The sequence below is a fragment of the Coloeus monedula genome, assembly GCF_965178545.1.
Source record: "Coloeus monedula genome assembly, chromosome: 24".
Lineage (NCBI taxonomy): Eukaryota > Metazoa > Chordata > Aves > Passeriformes > Corvidae > Coloeus > Coloeus monedula.
The window spans coordinates 2,212,921-2,236,533 of record NC_138804.1 but is presented as its reverse complement, the minus strand read 5'-3'; the positions used below and the strand labels follow the sequence as shown (position 1 = coordinate 2,236,533).

The 23,613-nt window shown below is 54.2% G+C and overlaps 1 protein-coding gene across 4 annotated transcripts in view; it reads left to right on the top strand.

The window, feature by feature from the left end:
- The first annotated feature begins 10,574 nt into the window (after positions 1–10,574).
- The window catches only part of NFYC (nuclear transcription factor Y subunit gamma), a 31,677-nt gene continuing 18,638 nt past the window's right edge, over positions 10,575–23,613 (top strand). For 3 of the 4 annotated variants that reach the window (XR_014227060.1, XM_082296560.1, XM_082296558.1), the window contains exon 1: positions 15,509–15,634. The gene's annotated coding sequence lies outside the window, so the exon portion shown is untranslated. Of the gene's footprint in view, positions 10,713–15,508; positions 15,635–23,613 lie in introns of those variants that run through there. The other variant, XM_082296559.1, reaches the window with a different exon arrangement.

Here is a 23,613-nt window from a genome sequence, read left to right as displayed (position 1 = left end):
CGTCCTGACCACGCCGTCCCTGTCCCCCGTGTCCCTGCGTGACGTCTGCGCCCGGTTAAATCAGATCCGTGCTGAATCCCAGCGTTTCCTTGGCAACATCAAGGAATCCGAGGAGCAAAAGCCACCCGGCAGGGCCAGGCTGGGGGACGGCCAGCGCCCGCCGAGCCCAACTGGCCACCAGAGCCACGGGGACACTGCGGCAAGCAGCGGGCATTCCCGATGGTCCAACTCATCCTGGAGATAATCCCAGGACAGAGCATGGATCATCGGCCCTGCTGGCACTTCGGTGCTGGTTGTGGGCAGCTGGGAACGGAGCAGGACCTCGCTGGGGACACGCAGGAGCTGGCACCAAGCAGCCACTGTGGCCAGTGGGACGCTGCAGCCGCGTGGCCCCAAAAACTGGGACAGCTCCATGGGGATGCAAGAAACCGGCGTTGGGATGGGTTTGGAACAGGGTCACCCCGCTCAGATCCCAACCCTTCTCCCGGTGGCACCGAGGGTTGGAACGGCCATGCCAGGGCCGGGGCTGATCTGCCCCGGCACGGAGGGAATGGGAGAGGAGCTTTTCCCATTCCCGGCTGCCGCTGCCTTTCCGGCTGCTCGGCTCCGAGCTCTGCAATGCAGCGCGCTCGGCTCGGCTGCTGTGTGTGAATCCCATCAATATTTCATGGAGCTGCTTCCTCCAGGGGAAGGGCTGCTCTCAGCTCCAGCTTTCTGCTGCTCCTATCAGCAGGGAACATCTGCTTTCCTTCCACCAGCACCCCGCAGATCCCCCTTGTCCTCCCCATTCCATGCTGGAGCCTTCCAGGGGCTCCGTAGCCCGAAATCCCTCAGGTTCCAAAGCGCTGACCAAATTCCACCCTTGGCCGCTGGCACCTGCCCAGTGCTCCTGGGGTCTCCAGGGATGAGCCACCAGCTCCAGGATGGGTCACCAAACCCACCCACACCCCCAAATCCACGTCCAGCAGAGGGATGTGCCAAGAGCCTGGCTGGATCTGACATTCCCTGCCCGGCCGCATCCATCCCACAGGTCCCAGCTGGCTCCCAAGCCCAGCAGGACTCGGGGGCGAGCAGCTTTGTTTGCAGAAAAAGTTGCTTTTTTAATTGCTAAGGCTGCATAATTCTTCCCGAGCTTCTTCAGGAATCAGCAGAAAACTTGGGAAGAGTTCTGGGAGCCAGAGCGATGCCAAGAGGGGGCAGAGCCTGCGGCAAACACCCCTCGCTGTGGCACGGGGAGCTGGGGCATCTCACCGGGGCTGGCACCGGCTCCTGCATTTCTGGAAGAGCAGGAGGATGGGAGGAAGGGACACAGGATGATCCCAGCAAGGTGCTGCTCCCTGGAAAACTTGTGGGAAGAAGATGAGGCCAAAAGCTCTGGTGTTGCTTCACAACCCAACAGCTAAAATCTGCACAGTTCCCGATTTCCAGGGTGAAACCTCCATCTCCAGGAGTCTCTCTGTCCGTGGGGAGGATGAGGAGCCTGGAGAGGCTCCCAGCAGAGCATCCCAGGGCAGGGAAGCAGCTCCTGAGCCCGGCAGGCAGCGGGAGGAGCAGGGCTGTCAATCCCTTCCCGGTAATTCCCGACCGAGGCTCTCTCCCTGCTCTCAGAGATGCGGTGACAAAACATTTGAAGCGCCTTGACAGGGACGCCAAGAGCTGCTGCCACACGGCTCGGGATTTAATAAGCAGGAAAATTAGGGATTTTCACCACCTTAAACTGCATCTTGTATCCGTGTGGTGCTTCCCGAAGGGCTGTGCTGCAGCGGGAGCCCATAGAGAGCTGAGCTCTAGGGATGGCAGCAGCTCCAGGGGGATGGAATGAGGGGGATTCACCCCTGGATTTGGGGCCAAGCAGCTCAAGATGCCGCAATGTCACCCTCTGTCCCTGTCCCACAAAGGCTGGAATGGGGACAAAGCTGGAGCGCTGGGAATGTGGGAGGTGGCAGGAGTTCGGCCTCACAAAGGGATGTCGGAGATGGAACAGCGGGCGAGAGGTGTGAGCACAGCAGGAGTGGCCTTGGGGAGGTGTTGGGGCGGGAAGAAACGGGCCCAGGGAGAGCTGGGGCTGGAGGGGAGAGCTGAGGAGCAGCCAGGGATCAGGCAGGGATGGTTTGGGAGCAGCCAGGGATCAGGCAGGGATGGTTTGGGAGCAGCCAGGGGGATCAGGCAGGGATGGTTTGGGAGAAGCAGGAGGATGAAACCAGGGCTGGTTTGGGAGCAGCCAGGGGGATCAGGCAGGGATGGTTTGGGAGAAGCAGGAGGATGAAACCAGGGCTGGTTTGGGAGCAGCCAGGGCTGGTTTGGGCAGGTGGTCCCTTGTCCTACGGTAGAAAAATGATCCCAGGCTCCCGTGGCTGGCAGCCAAGCCCTGGATTTGGGCTGCAAGTGAAGCCCATCCCGTGATCCCACAGGATCCGCAGCCTCCCACTCCCAGCGCACAATCGAGACAGGCAGCGCAGCCCCCGGGATGTTCCCTGGGCACCCAGGGATGGCGTTCAGCCTCAGAAGCCCCCTTGCCATGGGTCCTGGACCCCTGAAAGTGGACACTGACCACTTCAGAGCCCGTCAGACCCCTGGGGGTGGGCACTGACCACCACAGAGCCCATCATAGCCATCACCTGCCATGAGAGCCATCCTGCAGCTCAACGCCAGCTCCCACATGTGGCCCTGGGCACCATTTGGGGGCACAGAGGGGACCCTGTGAGCAGCCAGGCCCGTGCCCGTTGGGGTGCCAGGGTGATGCCCACGCTGCCCTCGGGCTGTCCCCACTTGTTGTCCCCGTGGTTGCGGCACGAGGGAGCAGCACAGGAGCTCTGCCCGTCCCAGGGCATCCTCTCACCCTTCCTCACCCACTCCTTAATTTTCCCTCCAGAGCCGACCACAGCACCTGCCCCAAACCCCACAGAGGGCGGGAGAGGCTCTGGATCGAGGAAGAGGCAAATCCACGTACGAATCCCAGGCTGGAGACGCCGGGAAGCCCAGGACGAGGAGAGCCCCGTGCGATGCCCTGGGGCGGACCCTCTCCAGGACCCTCCCCGCTTTTCCCGGTCCCTATCCCGGTTTTCCCGGTGCTGGGACCGCCGTGCACGGGACGGGGTTGACGTCAACGGGCTTTCAGCGGGATGATGGATGGCACGGGAAGGCGCTCCCGGTGCCGAGCCGCCGGCCGGGAAGAGCTGCCCGCCCCGCACCGGGAAAGGCTCCGGGAAAGCGGCCCCGGGAGCCCTCGGGAACGGGGGGAGCGCGGCCGTAGCTCCCCCGTTTTCGGCGCAGCGCTGATTTTGAGGGGTTCGCATCCCAGCTCAGAGCCTGGGGGGTGATTTAGGGGTGCCGGCAGCCGCGGGGTACGGGGGGACCCCCGGCGTTGTCCCCACGGGGGTCGAGACCCCTCCTCTCCCTCCATCCCCCCTCCCGTGGCTCCCGGAGCGCGCATCCCGCTGCTCCCCGGTACCGCAGCTGTACCGGGCATCCCCAAAATCCACCTCCCCCGCTCCCCCGCCGGCGGCCGGGGATGCTCCGGGGCAGGTGCGGCCCCGCTCGGCCCGGTGGCCGCGGGGCCCGGGGCGGTCGCCGCTGTCCCGGGCGCCCGGAGCGCCGCACCCCGCGGGCACTCACCGCTGCCGCCGCCGCCGCCGCCGCCCGTGCCCGCTCCTCCCCCGTTCCCGGCGGGCTGCTGGGAGCGGCGGGCGGGGGAGCCCCGGGCCCGGCCCCGACGGCCCGGGCGGAGCGGAGAGGGACCGGCAGCCCCCGAGGGACCGGCAGCCCCCGAGGGACCGGCAGCCCCCGAGGGACCGGCCCGGGAGCCGCGCGAGGGGAGGTGGCGGCCGGACCCCAAAGGGCGGTGGCAGGACCGTGCAGCCATCAGGTGGATCCTAAAGGATGATGGAAGCAGCAGCCGGTCCCCAGCAGCCTCCAGTTGGACCCTACAGCCTTCAACTGGAACCTACAGCCAGCAGCTGGACCCCAAAAGCCTCCAGCTGGACCCTACAGCCTTCAACTGGAGTCTGGAGCCATTAAACAGAGCTCAGGAACCACCAGCTGGATCCTACACCCAGCAAGAACCCCAAGAGGTGCCAGACGGAGGCTGTACCCTTCAACCGGACCCTACAGCCAGCAATTGAACCCCAAGAGCCTCCAACTGCACTCTATACCCATCAGCTGGACTCTACACCCATTAACCGAACCCCGAGAGCCTCCAGCTGGATCCTACACCCATCAACGGGACCCCAAGAGCCTCCAGTTGGACCCTACACCCAACAACTGGGCCCTACACCCATCAAACGAACCCCAAAGCCCCCAACCAGAGCCACACCCCCCAGTTGGAGCTCAAGATCCTCCAGCTGGACCCTCCAGCCACCAGTTGGACTCTGGAGCTGCCACCTGCCCCTTCTGTCCCAGCTGGACCCCAAGAGCAGCTGCCACCTCCCTGCTGTCCCCACCTGGACCCCAAGAGTCCCCAGCCAGACCCCGGCACCTCGGGAGCCTCCGGGCTGAGCTGGAGCCGATCCTGCTCAGCCTGGGATTTGGGAAGGCACAACCCTCCCGGCCCCGATCCCGCTGGAACACCCAGGGGGACAGGGACACAATGGGGACACCCCCGGAGCCCTGGATCCCGGCAAAAGAGGAATTTGGGCGGAGAGGCGGCGATTCCAGCGCTGCCCTTGGACTCACCTTGGCTGCCGGGATCCAAACACCGATTTCCCTCTAAGCAGCGTCTCCCTGCTCCCAGTGAATTCCTCCGGCGCTTTCCCTGCGTTGCCTCTGCCGGCTGACATGGAGCCACGTGCCACGAGGAAACCTTCCTTAACTCTGTCCCTCCCTAAAATCCCGCCAGCCTCACAATTCCCAGCTCCCCATCCCATGGACAGCACCAGCACCCGGCCCTCGCTGCGTTCCCAATCGCGGGATTAGGGCCTGGGGAGCGATTTGGGATCGGGGTGGGTCAGTGGGTACAAGCATCCATCAGGGAAGGGAGGATGTGGGATAATTCCCCCCCGCCGTGGCAGCTGCTGGAGGGAAAAACTGGGATGCAGCAGGTCCCGGCAGGAAAGCTGGTTCAGGAACAGGAATAGCTGGAAGAACTAAATATGGAAACTTGGATAAAGCAGCGCTGAAGGAGGGAATGGTTTCCTAACGGGATTCAAAGCATATAAACAAACTCAGGGAGGAGGGAGGTTGTCCAGAGAGGCCTTGGTGAGGAAGAGTTTGGAAAACCAGCCGGAATTCTCCCAGCAGGGAAGGCTATTCCATGAAATTTCCAGCTCTGTGGAGGAAGTGCTAGTCCTGGGAACACGTTGTTTGGGGGAAGAGATAATGAAAACAATGTCCCTAAAGGATTCTCCGAAGGATTTTTTTCCAGCTGCTTTTGGACGGCAGGAAGTTTCATGGCAATGGAGTTTTCAGTTCCATTGGCAGCTTTTCGCTTCCTTTGGTTTTTCTGGGATCACCAAGCTCACACTGGGAATGCTTTGGTGCTGCAGATTCCAAGCTGTGTGACACCAATCCCCTGGGAATTGCTTCCCTGGATGGACAAACCCCTGAGCCTCAGCCTTGTCCTGAGATCCCATCAGAGCTCTCCCATCTCCGATGTCTCTTAATTCCTTAAGGAGCTCAGCTTTGCCGGCTCCTCGGCACCTTCCCCTTTCCCTTTTGGGTTTGTGCTGGCACCAAGGGGGTGGCTCAATGCGATTATCCCGCTAAAAGTCCCCTAAGAGGATTCCCGGGGCTCGGCTGCAGGGGCTCCGGGCAGGATGTGGATAGGGATGAGCCCTCTGGATGTGGGGGAGCCCGGGAGAGGTGTCCCTGCGAGGGTGAGCCCGGGATCTGCAGCCCCCGTGGGTGCCACGTGCTGCCATTCCCTGGGATAGGGTGGGAAACTGCCCATGGAGTGGTCCTGGAGAGAGGGGGAGGCAACGGAGACACAGGGAAGGGGTGGGAATGTCGGGGTTCTGGGGCTGTTGGGGGGGGGTTCTGGGACTTCCCAGGGGATTTTGGAGCTTCCCAGGATGGTCCTGGAGCTGCTCTGGGGCATCCTGGGGTTTCCCAGGGATGTTCTGGGGCTGTTGGGAGGCCCTGGGGCTGCTCTGGAGCATCCTGGAGCTTCCCAGAGGATTTTGGGGCTTCCCAGGAAGGTCCTGGAGCTGCTCTGGAGCATCCTGGGGTTTCCCAGGGATGTCCTGGGGCTGTTGGGGGGCCCTGGGGAGTCCTGGAGCTGCTCTGGAGCATCCTGGAGTTTCCCTGGGTATGTCCTGGGGCTGTTGGGAGGCCCTGGGGCTGCCCCTGGGGAGTCCTGGAGCTGCTCTGGGGCATCCTGGAGCTTCCCAGAGGATTTTGGGGTTTCCCAGGAAGGTCCTGGAGCTGCCCTGGGGCATCCTGGGGTTGCCCATGGGACTGTGGGGATTCCCAGGAGGGTCCTGCAGCTGTCCTGGGGTATCCTGGAGCTTCCCCAGGGCATTTTGGGGCTTCCCAGGAGGGTCCTGGAACTTCCCAGAGGACTAATGCTTCCCAAGAGGATCCTGGAGCTGCTCTGGGATATCCTGGAGTTTTCCAGAGGACTTTGGGGCTTCCCAGGCGAGTTCTGGAGCTGCCCAAGAGGGTCTTGGAGCTGTCCCAAGGCATCCTGGGGCTCCCCAAGGGACTTTGGGGATTCCCAGAAAGGTCCTGGAGCTTCCCAGGGGATTTGGGGGCTTCCCAGGGTGATCCTGGAACTGCTCTGGGGCATCCTGGAGCTTCCCAGGGTGGTCCTGGGGCAGTCCTGGAGGCCCTGGAGCTGCATTCAGGGAAGGAGAAGCTGCACTTGGAGAAGGGTTATGGAGAGGGGCTGGTTTATGGCAGGATTGGGAATCCCAGTGGGTATTCCCTGGAATAACCCTGCCCTGGGAAGGTGCCAGTCCCTGCCCTGGGTGTGGGATGATCCCTGGCCCCTCTGGAAGTGCCAAAGCTGCGTCAGCTCCTTCCCTGCTCCCTGCTGGGGCCGTGTCCCACTTCTGGCAGGAGCAGGAGCTGTGTGGAGATGCTGGAAAATCTCCGTGCTCACCAGTGGGATACTGGGACAGCCAGGGGCTGAACTGGGCAGGAGGTGCTTTCCTGGGAAATCTTCTCCCCACTGCCAGCAAAATGTGGGAATATTGGGAATGGGGCTTCCCAGTGAGCGCCAGGCTGAGCACCTCCACTCCCAGTGCTGATCCTAAAGTTTTGGGGGGTTTTCCTGGTTTCTGGCGGCTCCTCCTTGGAAAAGGAGAGCTGGGAAAATGGAGGAGAGCAGGATTCCTTGGGGAGTTCCCATGTGGATCAGGAAAGGTAAAATTTCCTGGGACAGGTCCAGACCTGAGCACAAAAGGGGACCCACAAGCCCAGGGTTGACCCTGGATCATCATTGGGAATTTTGGGCTCCCAAAGAATCCTTTGGCAACACCCAAAGGTCAAATTATCTTCCTGGGGTTTAATTTCAAAGCAGAAGGTTTCAAAACTCAGTGTCCAGGCATATATATATTCCTAAATATCCTTAAATATCCTTAAATATCATATGGATCATCCCAGCTAGGAGAGGCACCAGGTGGGATGTGGCACAAAGGGTCAGGCCCCAAAATCTGGCCCTAAATGGCCCCTTTTTCCTGCAGATCCACAAAGGCAGCGTGTCCATGTCCAGGAAGAATTTATATCCAGGTTTTCCCGTGCCTGTGGATTATTGCCCCAAAGCAACAGCTTGTTTGGGATAAATCCAGAGTCCTGCTGGAATGGGAATCCCAGGGGATGGCGGGGGCTGAGCTGGGAAGGGCCAGGCTGCTCTGAGCTGATTTTCCTTGGTGCCAAACGAATCCATGGCTCCCAAATCCAGGCCTGGGGTGCAGTGGGAAGCGTGGGAGGGATGGGATGAGCAGGTGGAAGGTGCTGGGCGAGTCCAAACTCCCCGAGGCACCCCCGAATTCCGAGTGGAAAAGCACTTTCTCCTTCCCTTTTTTTTTCCACCCCCCTGTTTCTTGTTTTCCTTGGCTCCTCCACGTTCCGGGCAGGCTGACAGGGAGCTGCAATCCCTGTGGGAAAAGCTGAGCAGCTCCAGACAATGGATCCATTGCTGGTGGAGAAGGGAGCAGGTGGGGAGGAAAGGGAGCTGCACAAAAGGATCCGGGGGGAGGAGGAGGAGGAGGAGGAGGAGCAAGGGGGGAGATTGTCCAGAAATCCCTGGATCCAAGCTGGGTGCTCAGACAGCTGGGCCTGGCAGCAGCATCGGTGCAGGGTAATTAATTAATAAATGAGGCGTTTTCCAGGGAATTGTGGGGATGGATTGTCGGCCTAGCTGCTGAAACAGAAGGAAATGGCTGAAAAATTCGGGAATTAAAGAAAAACTAACCCCAAAGTGGAGCAGCCGTGAGGGTGGGGAATGGATTTCCCAGAGCAGCTTGGGAGCTTCCATCCTTGGAAGTGTTCAATTCCAGGTTGGAGCAACCTGGGATAGTGGGAAGCAGGGATGGAACTGGATGATCCTTAATGTCCTTCCAACCCAAACCACTCCGTGATCCCGACTTTTATTTCTCTTGGCTGCCTTGCAAGTGCCCTCAGTCGCAAGACTTCCAATAAAACTGCAGGAATTTGCTGCAAGACATTTCCCACTCCAGCGCCAGCACGGAGCCTCCGGGGCAGCCGAGCTCCCAACCCACAGAGGACACAGAAATTTGTCCCATTTCCTACATTTCTTCCACAGAAAACACAGATCCCAAATCCCTGTGCCTGCAGGGAATGGGATTTTGTCCTCTGGCAGGGCAGAGCCAGCCACCAATTTTGGGAAGGGTGACTGGAAGCGCAGCAGCCCTGTGGGATCCGACTTTCCTTTCTCATCCCAAACAATATTTCAAGGGATTTATTTTTATATCCTGAACAATGATATTAAAAACTCTATTTAAAAAAAAAAAAAAAAGAGAAACCTGCCAGGCTGCAAATTGGGGCACCAGAAGGACAATGAGGAGGCAAAAAATGCAGTCATTCCTAAGGAAAAGGAAATTTTTTCATGGGAATTTTTCATGGGAAAAATCCTGAGGCAGCGTGAGTCACCCCTCAGTGTTGCCATGTCCTGGAGTGAGGGAAACAGTGGCTGGGAATTGGGAGAGCTGGCAGGAGCAGGGCACAGACTTTGGATTGAGCCAGGTCCAGGCTGGCAGGAGAAAAATCCTCCTGTGCTGAGGGAACAGCTCAGGCAGGCTGGAAGTGTCCCCGGATGATCCCTGGGATGGCACTGCCAGGGATATCCTGGTGCAGTGGAGCTGCAGAAAGGCAGCAAAATTCTGTTGGAAATACATTAAAAACAACCAAAAAAAAAATCGAATATTGCTTTTTTACTGCTAATTGATATAATTAATCCGTTAAGGAAGAATTCCAGAGATCCCTGAGACTCCTACCATGGATAACAACGTGCTGTCACATCCATCCAGGGCTGGGAGTGAAGTCCTCGGGTTCCTCCATGGAATTGTGGGGATCCACAGGATGGAGCTGGCACAGAGGGAAGGGATCACTCCACCAGCAGGGTCCTGGAGGATCTTTGGGATGGGATCCCTGTGGGAAAGGAGGTGGCAATTCCCAGACGAGGAGGCAGCAGCTCCAGCCCTCTGTGGCTTCGAGGAGAAGCTTGAAAGGAGTAAAAATCCACTCCCCATGAAAAATACAGATCCCCTCCTTAATTTTGCTCATCATTCCCACTGGATGTCCTTCCAGAACTGATGGATTCGAGGGGAATTTCCACCTTCTGCAGGTGTTAAGTCTTCCCCTGGCCCACAGAAAAATCTCCTTTGCTTCCCCTCCCTGTGTGGTTGGTTTTGTTCTGATTGTCAGCTGCCTCGAGTCTCCGCTCAGAGAGAAAAAGGATCTTTAATTCCTTTATCTATTTAAGTTGATTTCGGGAACATTTTTCTCCCGCACTGTGAACAATCAGAACTCTGTGGTCTCCAAGATATGTAAAACAGTTCTTGTTCGTCTTTTGTGGGCAGATATAGTTGAGCTACATAATGGGAGTCTGAGAGTGAGTCAACTCAGGAACTCTGGATGGATTTAAATTCCATTCCAAACGAACTCCTATTAAAAAACCCCCAAACCACTGCAACTCATCATACCCAAAGCATCTTTATCCAACATCTCTAATGGATTTATCTGCCACCCAATTTACCGCAAGGATACTCCACAGAGAAGCAAACAAGCTTGGAAAACATCCCAGCATTCCTGCTTTTTTTTTTAATAAAGCAGGAAAAACACTGGAAGGCTGCCCACACCAGGCCTAACGCCTTGGACCCGCGGGAGGTTAGAACAGGGCAGATCAGTACCAGAGCAAGGGTCTGGCTGCCCCTCAAGGCACGGCGACCACCGAGCTCCCTCCCGGTTTCTCCCGGTTTGTCCCGGTTTGTCCCGATCCATCCCGGCCCATCCCGGTCCCTCCGCCCGCCATCAGCCCCGCCCACTTCCGCCCCCCGGCAAATCTCGCGAGATCCCCGCCGGGTCACGCGCCCGCGCGCGCCGCCGCGCCCCAGCCCGGGGAGGGGAGGGGGGGGACAAAAAAGGGCGGAGCCTCCGCCCCGCCGCCTCACGGCCCCGCCGCCATCTTGTTTCTCGGCCGCTCGGCGCTCACTCCGCTCCGGCCGCCCCCCTTCCCCCCCGCCTCCCGCCGGCCGCGCCGGAGGCAGCGCGGGCACCGGGCGGAGCAGGCGGAGGTCGCGGTGCCGGCCGCTCCGGTGAGTGCGTGGGGAGCGCGGCGGGGGGGAGGCGGCGGCGGCGGCCCGTGAGGGGGCGCGGGGCGGGGGCGGCCCGAGGGGTCGGTGCGGCCCCCCCGCGCCAACGGCTGCGCTGCGATTGGCCGGGCCGCGGCGCGCGCGCTGATTGGCCCGCGCGGGGGAGGAGGGCGCGGAGGGGCGGGCTCTGATTGGCTGGCGAGGCGCGGACCGGGGAGAGGACAGCGAGCGGACCGTTGTCCCGCGCGGGCGCGCGGTGGGGGGGGGCGGCGGCGGAGTCGGGGGAGGCCCGGGCGGGCCCGGGGCTGGCGGAGCCCGAGACCCCCGGCCTGGGACCCCCGGGCTGAGACCCCCGACCTGAGACCCGGGATTCGGGGCTGGCAGCGCCCGGGGAACGCGCTGCCTCACTGCCGGCGCGGTGAGGCCTCCCGGTGCTTTCCCGGGCTGGCGGCGGGTGGGATCTGCCGTGCCGCCATAAGGGATGTACTGTAGTGTTTTATCCCTGGAAGTGTTCAAGGCCAAGCTGGATAAGGCCTTGAGCAGCGTGGTCTAGTGGAAAGTGTCCCTGCTCATGGCAGGGGTGGAGTGGGATGAGTTTTAAGGTCTCTTTCACCTAAACCATTCCTGGTTCTGTGATTCCAAGGCAGGTTGTGATCCTGACTTGTCTGAGAAAGGAGTGGGAGGGGGTAGAGAGGAGCTCGCGTGTTTAGGTTTAGATTTGATTTTCGGAAGAAATTCTTCCCTGTGAGGGTGTGGAGGGGCTGGAAGGGATTGCCCAGAGAGAAGTGTCCAAGGCCAGGTTGGACAGGGCTTGGAGCAGCCTGGGATAGTGGAAGGTGTCCCTGCTCATGGCAGGGGGTGGCGCTGGATGATACTTTAAGATCCTTCCAACCCTTACCGTTGTGTCATTCCATGATTCTATGATTCAGTTTTACCAGTCTTTGGGATTTTTGCCATCCAAGCCTTGAAAAGCTTCAGGCTCGCACATTTGGCAGGAAGAGGGGCAGGACTATGGCAGGGCAGCCGTGGGTTTCTGGTATTATCTTAGGGGTTGTTTAATCTGTGCTCAAAAAGCAGCAAGAGCCGTGAGAACACCTTTGGTCTCCCTAAATCCTGCTTTCTCCTGATCTGAGGGAATTAAAGTAATGCCCCCAGGTACCTGATAAATCACAATGCACTGCCAGCAGTGTGGGTGTGGCCTGGATAACCGGGAATTCTTTAGGGCTGGGTGGGATTTCCTTCAGGTGGGTTCCTTGTGCAGGTGTTTGAGGGGTGACAGGACAGCTTTGGGGTGGCTGAGCTGTGGCCCAGGGCCACCTCCAGAACCTGGAGCTCTGGCAGATTCCAGCTTGCTTGCAGAAGAAGGAACAATAGCACTGCCTACTTCTGGAATGGGACTCTTCAGAGTCATTCTGAGCCATTTGTGTTGGTGAGTGGAATATTTTCCATGTATTTGGGAAGAAACCATCCCTGTCATCATTGCTGTCTGAGCATGGACAATTCAAAGCCCATGAGCTCGTTACCTTTTCCTCCAGCCCTACAAACCAGACCTCCTGGGCCATCAAACTTCCTGGGCAACATCCTGTGCCTTTCCTTAGGTTTTTCCTTAAGTGAGGTTCTGGTTTTGGACTGGGCTGTTCCTGCTGGCTCTCTTTGTCCTCGTGCTCTGTGACAGCCTCAGCTCACCTGGGCCCAGGTGCTGTTGGGCATCGTGGTGACAACAATGGCACACCTGGCTCTGGCATAACCAGGGACAGGACCCCAGGGAAAGGCAGGAGCTGGGCCAGGGGGGATTCAGGTTGGATTTAGGGAAAGGTTCTTCCCCCAGAGGGTGCTGGGGCACTGCCCAGGCTCCCCAGGGAATGGGCACATTCCCAAGGCTGCCAGAGCTCCAGGAATGTTTGGACAGCGCTGCCAGGGATGCCCAGGGTGGGGCTGGACTGGATGATCCTTGTGGATCCTTCCAGCTCAGGATATTCCAGGTGTGCTGCGATGAGCTGAGCCACCCCAAATCCAGGCTGGGAGATGCTCCTGCAGGAGAATCCCAATGAGGAGGCTCACGGACACAGTTCTGAGGGAGACACCCCTTCCCAAAAAACCAACCCCACACAGCAAGGAATGAGGGAAGAGCTTTCCCAGAGAGCTGCCCCTGGATTCCTCGAAGTGTCCAAGGCCAGCTTGGATATCAGGAAAAGGACCCTGAGGTCCTTTTCCTCTGAGGGATGCCCAGGGTGGGATTGGTGGGGTGTCTGTGCAGGGCCAGGAGCTGGGATGATCACAGGATCCTGTGGATCCTTCCAGCTCAGGATATCCCATGATCCTGTGATCCAGCAGGAGCCCTGGCAGCACTGAGCAGCTCATTCCAAGCAGGAATAGGTGTGATCCTGCCGGTTCTCCAGTGGCTGCGCTTGGCCAGTGACCTTGAGCCGGTCATTTTTCCTGCCTGGCCAGTCTGTCCCTCGTTATTTTGTGCTCAGTCAAGATAAATCCTGTTTGTCCAAGCCCATTCTCCTGCCACACGGGAATCACAGGCAGCGAGGGATTCCTAGAAGTGCCTCAGAGAGGCAGGTGACAGTTGCAGGGTTCAGAATGTTCCCTTCTCCCCGGTGTTTTCCCAGTAACTTTGTACTTTATGGAATGGTTTGGGTTGGGAGGGACCTTAAAGCCCATCCAGTCCCACCCAATTCCACAGGCAGGGACAGCTCCCACTATCCCAGGTTGCTCCAAGCCCCTCCAACCTGGGCTTGGGCACTTCTAGGGATCCAGGGACAGCCACAGCTTCTCTGGGAATTCCATTCCATCCCCTCCCCACCTTCCCAGGAAAGAACTCCTTCCCAATATCCCATCTAAACCCTCTGTGATTTCAGAGCAAGAACAGCTGCAATGATCGAAATAAACCCTTTAGGGCTTCCCAAATTAATTTAGTGGGGTTTTTTCCACAAATAAACCCTTTACTGCAGGGCTTCCCAAAATGAACCAGTTTTTCTTGTCATGAGGAATTATTAAACACCCTGTGAGCATCAGCTGTTCCTGTAGGTCATTCCTGTGGCTCTTCCCATCATTCCCAAGCACAGGAGAGCAGCTCTAGGTCCCTTGGGATGTGACAAGGCACAAGGGAACGCGTTTGGTCAGTCAGAACCCCTTGGAATTCCAGAATCGAAGAATTCCAGCAAGGCATTCCTCTGCTCCAAAGGAAAGGTGCTGGCTTTGTTTTTCATACCACCCAAAGTACCTCACATACCTCCAATAGTCAGAATTCCGCAGCTTCCAGGCTCTGGTTTTTATCTCAGGAATGCCACAGGAAGAGAACACAGTGTATTTATTTATTTTTAAGGCCATGTTTTAACCAATTCTATTCCCCAAATCACCAGGAAGATCTGTTTTTAAATTAATCTCTCCTCCTTATCTGATTCAAACTGATTTAATCTGCCGGGCTAGTCAAGCCTTGGCTATGCTTCCTAATATTTTTTCCCGCTGGATAATCCCGTCAGCACGCTGTTTCCAAGCAGGAAATTTTATCTTGGAATCGCAGCTCGAAATCCATCGGGGGATGGATTGTGGGGTGTGGGATTTGTGTGTTCAAAGGTTAAAATATCACCTGGTTTCGACAACTTTTTTATTGTGGCCATTCCCGTTCTTTAACCACAGCATTCCCAAAGTTCCCATCCTATCCAAGGGCTCCCAAAGTGGTGCTGGAGGGGGCAAAGTGAGGCTGGGGGGTTAAAACTGACGGGCAGTGATTGGTGATTGAGGTGAACCCTCCACCTGCGCTTCCTGCCGGGAATTTTGGTGGGATCCATCCTGCCCAGGGCTCGGGGGCTGTGCCAGGCAGTTGGAAAAGCCGCCTGTCTGTTTTCTTTTTCCTCATCCTATGGGTTGTTTGTCGGTCTGTGCGGACACGTGGGAGGGCTGTGGGATCCAAGTCCCTGGTCCTGGTGGATCTCAGGGATAATGGCCCACAGGGAATGTGCCTGTTCCCACTAGGACTGTGGCCAGCAGGGTGTCCAGTTTTGGGATACTCAGGACAAGGCAAGGAGCTGCTGGAGAGGGTCGGGCAGAGGCCACAGAGGTGGTTTGGGGTCTGGAGCATCTCCCTCATGAGGAGAGACAGCGGGAGCTGGGCCTGGAGAAGGCAAGGCTGAGAGGGGATCCCGTGAATCCATAAAATGTCCCCAAGGGGTGTCAGAGGATGGTGCCAGGCTCTGTTCAGGGACGGGACGAGGAGCAGTGGCCATAAATTAAAATACAACGAGTTCCACCTCAGCCTGAGGAAGAACTTCATTCCACGAGGGTGGCGGAGCCCTGGAACGCTGCCTCTCCGGAGGCTGGACACAGGTATCCCTGTGTCACCTGCTGCAGGTGACCCTGCCTTGGCAGTGGGCTTGGACTGGGTGATCTCCAAAGGTCCCAAAAATTCTGGAATTCCGGGATCCCGCCGCGCGCGCTCCCGCCGCGCCGCGCGCACGTGCGGCCCCGCGCCCCGCCGGGAAGGTGTGGCGGGAACCGCCGTGATTGACAGGGGTGCGGACCAATCAGCGGCCGCTCCAGCCAGCCTCCTCAGGCGTTTGAATAGGAGGCGAGGCGGCCAATCGGGGCGGGGCTGGTGGGCGGGGCTTGCCTGACCCCTGCGGCCGCCGCTCAAGGTAACTTTAAAGCAGGAAGCGGCCGGCGAGGCTGCGCCGCGGCGCCGACCAATGGGAGCGCGGGGCCGCGGGGCGCGCAGCCAATGGGAGAGCGCGGCCGCGGGGCGCGCAGCCAATGGGCGCGGGCGCGGGGCGGGCCGGGCGCGCGCAGCGGGGCGCGCGGGGCCGCCGCCGTTAAAGGGGCCGCGGGCACGGCCCGGCCCGGGGGGGCCCTCGCGGCTCCCGGGGTCACTCAAAGACAAAGCCATGGCGGGGAACCCCCGGCCGCGGGCACGGCCGGCGGTGAGTCCGGGGCGCTGCTGCTGCGGTGGCGGCGGGGGAGGGCGGCCCGGGCGCCGGGGACAGGCCGCGGCGGCGGGGGATGCTCGTGTGTCCCGGTGCGGAGTGGGGGGGAGGTAGCGCGCCGGGAGGTGCTCGCCTTGGGGTTTGGGGTTGAACCCCCGGTGCTGCCCGGAGCTCTCCGCCGAGCCACCCCCAGCGCCGGTATCGGCGTGAGGGCAGTGATGGGGTGGACAAAGCAGCGGCGCCCCCCACCCCGGGGTGCCCCGAGCACGGCGGGAGCTCCCCCGGTGCCCTCGGCCTGGCCGCGATGCGCCCCGCGGGGCCGGGGGGGGGGAGACAGCGGAGCCGCGACACCCCCAAACTCCCGGCGTGTGCTGGCAGCCCTTTGTTGTCGCTTTTCTCGGGAACTGAGCGCCGAAGGTCGCGGGGGGAGCGGGGGCAGCCGGGGTTGGCGGCCCGGCGGGGGCTGAGGGCTCCGCGGGGCCCCCCGAGCCCCGGCCGGCCGCGCTCCGCCGCCGCAGCCCAACTTGGAGCGGGGCCTGCACGAGTGACCTTGAAATCCCAGCGCTCCGAGCCGCCACTCTGAAGGACAAAGTTTGTTTGCGGCACTTTGGACCGAAAAAAAAAAAAAAAAAGGGGGAGAGAAAGAGAGAAGAGAAAAAAAGGGGGGGAAAAAATGGAGCTGCTCGCGGTGGCCGAGGGCATCAAGGACACGGGGAATAGTTGGGAGATTAGAATGAAAGTTGGGTTTCGGTGAGCGCATCGCGGACATTCCTGCTCCTCCGAGATGCTTTTTCCCGTCCTTTCCCTGTCAGGGTGAAAAACCATCATTTTTTCCCCCCTTTTCTGATCGCTGCTTGTTGACCTTAAAAGCGCTGTGTTGGAAAATTACGGATAATTAGATTGTACGAGTTCTTCTTGTAAGGGTTGTAGAACACGGGTCCAGGCCCTTGAACCTGAGCTTTGCCTGCTGTCAGGATTTCCTTGGGTTTGAGCTTCGCTCCCGGTGTTATTTGGGATGTTTTAATTAAAAATGAAGCTTCCCCGTCGCCTTGTCTTGGGGTTCTTCAACTTCTTGGCGTTGTCACAGTTTTGGTGTGAGGAGGGAGCAGGAGGAGAAACATCCCCAAAAGGCACCTCTTAATAATTAGGGAATGTTAGAAGAACTTCTGGAGCAGGCTGTGGGCCAGCATCGGGAGATGTGCTGAGAGGATGAAGGTCATTGGCAGCATCATGGAGCAAAAAATGAGATATTTAAATATAATTTCCCTTGAAATTAGGGTATATCCAGCTTTTTAGTGTTGGCAGGACACGAGGGCAATCTGCAGCTCCTATAAATGAGAAGAAAAATCCTGCAGAAATCTTGGTTCCACCCAATATTTGGCAAATTTTTATTGCTTCAGCTTGCAGGAGGTTGGGGAAGAGGAGGTGCTGCTTGATCTTTCTAGGTCAAGAGCAGCAGGAAGAGCCTGGGAAATCTGGAAATGGATTTATTAACAAATTATTCCAGTTCCTGAGGGGTTTTTTTCCCCCTCCTCCCAGAATTGGAGGGGTAGGAAGGTCCCATTTTAAGGAGTGAAGTTTGGGTGTCCCCTCTGCTCCAGAGATCTCCAGGGATTTTTTTGTTGTTGTTTTCTAGAAGTTTTATTCCCTAGAAGTTTGATTTTTTTTGTTTTGTTTTATTCTCCAGGAGTTTGATTTTTTAGCTTTATTCTCTATATTAATTTCAATTTTTTAGCTTTATTCTCTATATAAGTTTCATTTTTTAGCTTTATTCTCTATATGAGTTTGATTTTTTAGCTTTATTCTCTGTATAAATGTCATTTTTTTAGCTTTATTCTCTATAGAAGTTTGGTTTTCTAGTTTTTTACCTTTATTCTCTATATAAATTTCATTTTTAGCTTTATTCTCTATATAAGTTTGATTTTTTAGCTTTATTCTCTATATAAATTCCTTTTTTTAGCTTTACTCTCTATATAAATTCCTTTTTTTAGCTTTATTCTCTATATAAGTTTGATTTTTTAGCTTTATTCTCTGTATAAATTTCATTTTTTAGCTTTATTCTCGATATAAATTTCATTTTTAGCTTTATTCTCGATATAAATTTCATTTTTAGCTTTATTCGCGATATAAATTTCATTTTTTAGCTTTATTCTCTATATAAGTTTGGGGTTTTTCGCTTTATTCTCTGTATAAATTTCATTTTTTCTCTTTATTCTCTGTATAAATTTCATTTTTTTAGTTTTACTCTCTAGGAGTTTGGTTTTTTTCTTTTTAGCTTCATTCTCTAAGAGTTTGATTTCCTGCTTTTATTGTCCAGCAGATGGATTTTCTACCTTTGATTTTCCAGGAGTTTGCTTTTCCAGGAGGCTTTTTTCCTGTGAATTTTATTTTTTTACTTCCTCCTCAGATTTTAACCTGGAACTTCAGGCTTTATTTTTATTTCACTGACTTCTCCACCCTTGTTTTTTCCACCAAATAAAGCAGTGAAGGTGTTGGGGACAATTTTGGGGAGGGGACATTGCTCAGTGAGCGTGGGAGGGCTTTGGGTGCCTACACGAGGTCACCTTTCCAGCCACTGAATTTGGGTTTTATTTCATTTAATCAGGTTAATATCTTGTGTTTATATAATGGGGGTGACATCTGTATTTTAATTACGTTGCCTCATGAGGTGGTTTCTTCATTTCAGGGCTTCTTGTGTTGTAAATGAATTAAATCGGGTGATTTTTTTTGGAACCTGAAGTCATGAATTATTTAGAATTTTAAAGCTCTTTAATTAGTGGAACTCTTTCATTAGGATCAAGAATAATTTCCCTGCTATTTCAGAGGGTTAAAAACCACAACAAAAGGCACTGACAGCAAGAACAAACTTCAGGATGTCTCCAAAGCATCCTAGGAGTTCAAAAAGGAGATTTTTTGGGGAGTTGTTCCCAAAACCCAAAGGTTTTCCAAATGCTGACGTTTCCCTGAGGGCATTTTCTTGTGGTTTCTGTTTATTTGGTCACTTCCTGCTCAAATCAGAGCAGGACTTTTCCCTTTCCACGCCATGAAGGTGACCCAGAAGTGGGGAAATTTGCATCTTTATAACACCAAAGCATTTTTATTTCAATAAAAAACAAAAGAAAAGAGGAAAAAAAAAGAAATTAAACCATCCTGGCTGCCTGTTTAGCACTTCAGGTTGGGCTTGATTTAAGCAGGAGGGAAAAACTTGAGGTGGTCTCTATGAAAATAATTAATTTTAACTTTGGGGAGGTGCCATTTGATGATTTAATTTATCAAATTGAGTGAAGACAGTCATAGGAATATTAAATATTATCTAGAATAATAGAAATAAATAGATATTTCTCTATCAATAGGTCCAGAAATAAGTGAATTTAAATAAATATATAGAGCCCTGCAGCCCCTTAAAATCATTTATTTGACCCAAAATTTCCCTCTCGCCCAGTTTGAGGCTGGTTCAGTCAGAGGATGGAAGCAGAGGGAATGTGGTGGAGGATTTACGGAGTTTGAAGGTGGAATCATCCTAAATATTCCTAGGAAAAGTGGCTGGGAGGCACCTGGAGTGGTCAGGTGGTTATTTTTCCAAGATTAACACACCTTAAACTCTGATTTGCAGCCTCTTCCTTTACCTAAAGCCCCGAGATCCTCCCTGGGTCACCCAGTGCAGCATTTAATTCTTGCAATCACCTTTCAGCTTCTTAAAAATTTGGTTTGAAAATGTTTAAAAAGAGAAGGTTTTCTGGTTTTCTCAGCCTCCCCCTGAGTTTGTGTCCATCCCCTTTCCCCAGCTCTGCGTTGGATTTTATAACCTCATTTTATAGAATCTTCTTTGGATAAATAAATCAGTGTTAAACTTGAAAAAGCTGTAATAATTCTGATTGGTTTTATTGATTTATTTGTTTATTTTTCATTTCTTGCCCGTCCATAATGCTGGAAGCTTTGATGTTTCAATAATTACAGTGGTGCTGTGGGTTCAGCGCTTAATTCGGTTTCGTTTGTGAAGTTCTCCTGCTTCCTTTTTATTCTGACAACTTTGGAAGCCGGAGAAGGATTTGGGATAAGGGATGAGGGGACAGGGTAAGGGGGGGAATGGATTCCCACTGGCAGAGGGCAGGGATAGATGGGATTTGGGGAAGGAATTCTTGAAGAATTGTGAGGGTGGGGAGGGAGGGACTGGGATGGAATTCCCAGGGGAGCTCCCAGGGAAGCTGTGGCTGCCCCCCAGTTCCTTGGAAGTGTCCAAGGCCAGGCTGGAGCAGTGGGATAGGGAAAATGTCCTTGCCCATGGCAGGGCTGGAACAGGATGGGATTTAAATTCCCTTTCCCACCCAAACCATTCCATGATTTGTGGATTGGGTTTATCCAAAGCCGATCCCAAACCCCCACTGTATAAATCTGTTCCCCCAGCGCTTTTCCAGGGAATATTTTCCAGGCAGAGCCTTTCCTGGGACACACCAGGCTGGGATGAGTCCTTGTGGATGTTGGTGCTTCTTGGGATGGGTTTGGCAAGCCCCATTCCCAGGATTTTCCCGTGGAATCCTTCAAAACATCAGGAGCCAAAGCCTCGTGTGTTGTAATCGCAGCTCCCTGCATGCCACAACCCGAGGCTTCCCTTTCACTCCACCAAATTCCAGTGTCAGGAATATTGAAATATTCCTAGGCCAAATCCTGGGATTCTTTTCCAGCTGCTGCAGTGGAATCTGCAAAAATGGGAGTTTTTTACAGCTCCATGGCAAGATTTGTTCAGCAAAAAAAAGAAATCTGTGGTGCCAGAGTGGCTCTAAATCCTTTTAAATTTAATAATTTTACCTATTCGAGCCTGGATATTGAGGTGGAAGGAGAAACCATTGGTCTCCAACACAATTAAATCTTTTCCCACTGCTGCTGCCACCTCCCAAAGCCACTAAAAACCCTCAAAATTAAAAAATTAAAGCTAAAAACCTCTCCATTTCTGGCACTTTGTGTCTCCAGCAGCCTCCAGGTTGTTTGGAAGTGTCGTGGAAATGAATGAGCTGTTATTCCATGAATAATATTGAATTAAATATTCACTTTTGGGGCTGTTTTTTTATTCTTTGGGGGTTTTTCTGGGTGTTTTGCTGTTGGCTTTTATTTTTTGCCAGGTAAAATTTAATCTTTAAAACACAGAAAAGGAGGAAAGAAGCAAAGAAATTCCCCCTTTTTTTTTTTTCCTAATAATTAACTTGGGGGTTTTGTGGGGTAGTGGCTGTTGTAAAACCACTTTGGAAGAGTTTTATGGGAATTTTTTTGGAGGATTGGGAGCTTTTTAAACCCTGTGTGTGTGGAGTTGTTAAATCTCTTTTTGTCACGTGGTAGGATCCGGATGAGGTTGGGAGGGGGGAACTTTTTCCAGAAATATTTGTGGTTTATCCTTATTTGTAGCCATCATTTAAGGATGTCGAGGCAAAACTTTTGGGGTTTGTGCCTCATTTCTTTGAAGTTTTCATTGTGTTTCAGGTTGAACCATTTTTTAGGATCCTTGCATGGAATGTGCTGCTTCTTCTGTGGAAAAAAAAAAAAACGGGATTTTCCCCATAATCGTGGGAATGTGGCTGTTTTGTGTGGAATTTCTGATCCTACCAGGATCTGTGGGGTGCTGCTGAGTTCCTCCTTCTTCCCTGAGGCTCATTCCTTCCCTCTGGCATTCCCTGTTGGCATATCCCTTGGAATATTTGGGTAAATTTCATTTGGAGCTGCCCTCCAGCCTCTTTGGTTGATTTCTAACTCAAGGGGAATTTGGGAATGGTTTAAAAGCCGGCAAAAATTGTGGATGGGGACGTTATTCCCATTCCTACCTCACTTGGATGCCTGGGAATGCAGCTCTGACATGGATCTGGTGGGCTGCTCCTGCTGTTTTTCCAGGCAAAAAGTCTGGATACTGCTCAGGCTGGAATTGCAGGCTTGGAGATTTTGGGTTTATTTGTCATTTTCCCGTAGGTTGTGTTTTCCAGGAGCTGAAGTGGCCGATTTTCCAAGGGGTTTGGCTGCTTCCCCCTTCCCAGGGTGCCCAGAAAAGAGCAGGAAGCAGCATTTGTTCAAAAATAACCCCCCCAAAACCCCCATCCAGAGGCACCAGAGGTTCTTCACGTTGCTTTTGCTCTCCCATGAAGTGAAGCTCTTCCAGGTTTTGTCAGCTGCCGCAGGATTTGGGAATTTTAATGTTTGTCAGAGGCGTTGCGCTCTGGTGAGCAGAAAAACTGCTGGGATATTCCTAGGAATCTGCTCTGGATTCACCTCAGGCAGCGAGGCCTCAGCTTTTCCTGGCTTTTCTTTTTCCCCTCAGTCTGGAAAGACAAAATGTTTTCCTGCCTGGAAATATCCCAGGCTGTGTGGATGGGTTGCAGGTGAATCCCAGCTTTCCCTGGTGTTACAGGATCCCAGGATGGTTTGGATCGAAGGGGATTCCACCCCCAGGGACACTTTCCACTATCCCAGGTTGCTCCAAGCTCCATCCAAGCTGGCCTTGGACACTTTGAGGAATCCAGGGGCAGCTCTCTGGGAAAGCTCTTCCCTCATTCCTTGCTGTGTGGGGTTGGTTTTTTGGGAAGGGGTGTCTCCCTCAGAGCTGTGTCCGTGAGCTTCCTCATTGGGATTCTCCTGCAGGAGCATCTCCCAGCCTGGATTTGGGGTGGCTCAGCTCATCGCAGCACACCTGGAATATCCTGAGCTGGAAGGATCCACAAGGATCATCCAGTCCAGCCCCACCCTGGGCATCCCTGGCAGCGCTGTCCAAACATTCCTGGAGCTCTGGCAGCCTTGGGAATGTGCCCATTCCCTGGGGAGCCTGGGCAGTGCCCCAGCACCCTCTGGGGGAAGAAGCTTTCCCTAAATCCAACCTGAATCCCCCCTGGCCCAGCTCCAGCTTTTCCCTGTTTTCCAGCAGAATTTGAGGTTGGAGGAGCCACTTTGCTCTTGGGAGCCTTCGTTGGGTGAGCTCAGGGATCCTGAGGAAGGAAATTGGGATGGATGGAGCAGAGTGAAGCTGGAAAATTCCCCCCTAAAACTTCCCAGATGAAAAACCCACCCAGGTTTAGGCACAGGTACGAAATCCGAGGATTCCTTTGGCCCTGCTGAGCTCATCTCATCCCAAGTGAGTTTTTTGCTGGCTCTAATCCTGGGATGAGTTTTAAAGGAGGAGAAGGAATTCCCCTAATTGCCCAGGAATGGGTCCTTAGTGAGGTTTCTCTCTCAGAGCCAGCTCTGGAGCTTTGTGTCACAGTTTGGGGTTTTTCCCTTTCCTCCCAATCCTCTTCAGCACCTCCAAACCATTCCCATATCCATATTTTAACTGGGAGAAATTCCTGTAGCGTTCTGAGCACTTTGAACCTTGGATTTTGGGGTTTATAGTGATTTTATTCTGTAGGTTTTCCAGCCTGTTGCTGCCTCTGTTTTTACTTTTACTCAATTTATCATAAAATGATTCCAAACAGCCACAGAAAGCAGGAGTTGTCCCATTGTTCTGAAATCTTCTGTTTAACTTAAAAATATGATTTTTTTTTTTTTTTTATATTATAGATGACCAGAGTAAACCATTTCTGAAATCCTGAAATCTGCATATTTAATTATATCCGGAGGCAGAATTTAATGCAAGAAATTCAGTGCTGGTGAAATTCTCTTCCTCTTTCTTCCATTCCCTTTTTTCCTTTCATTTTTAACCTGTTGTTTTCCTGGGATTCTGGGCAGTGTTATGTTCCAGTGCAGTATTTAAGTGGGAGAAATGCAAATCATTTCTGTTTTTTAAAAGTCATGTTCCTTGTATCCAAGAGGAATCGCATCTCCTCTCGCACCAAATTCCAGTGTCAGGAATATTGAAATATTCCCAGGCCAAAACAGCTCCCAAGGATTGGGTTTTTTATCCCAAAACTATTTTTTGACAATGCTGATGGAGGTGGGGGAGATCCAAATGCCAATTAAACCCTCATTAGAATAATTTTTATCTGTGATTTTCTTATAAATACCTG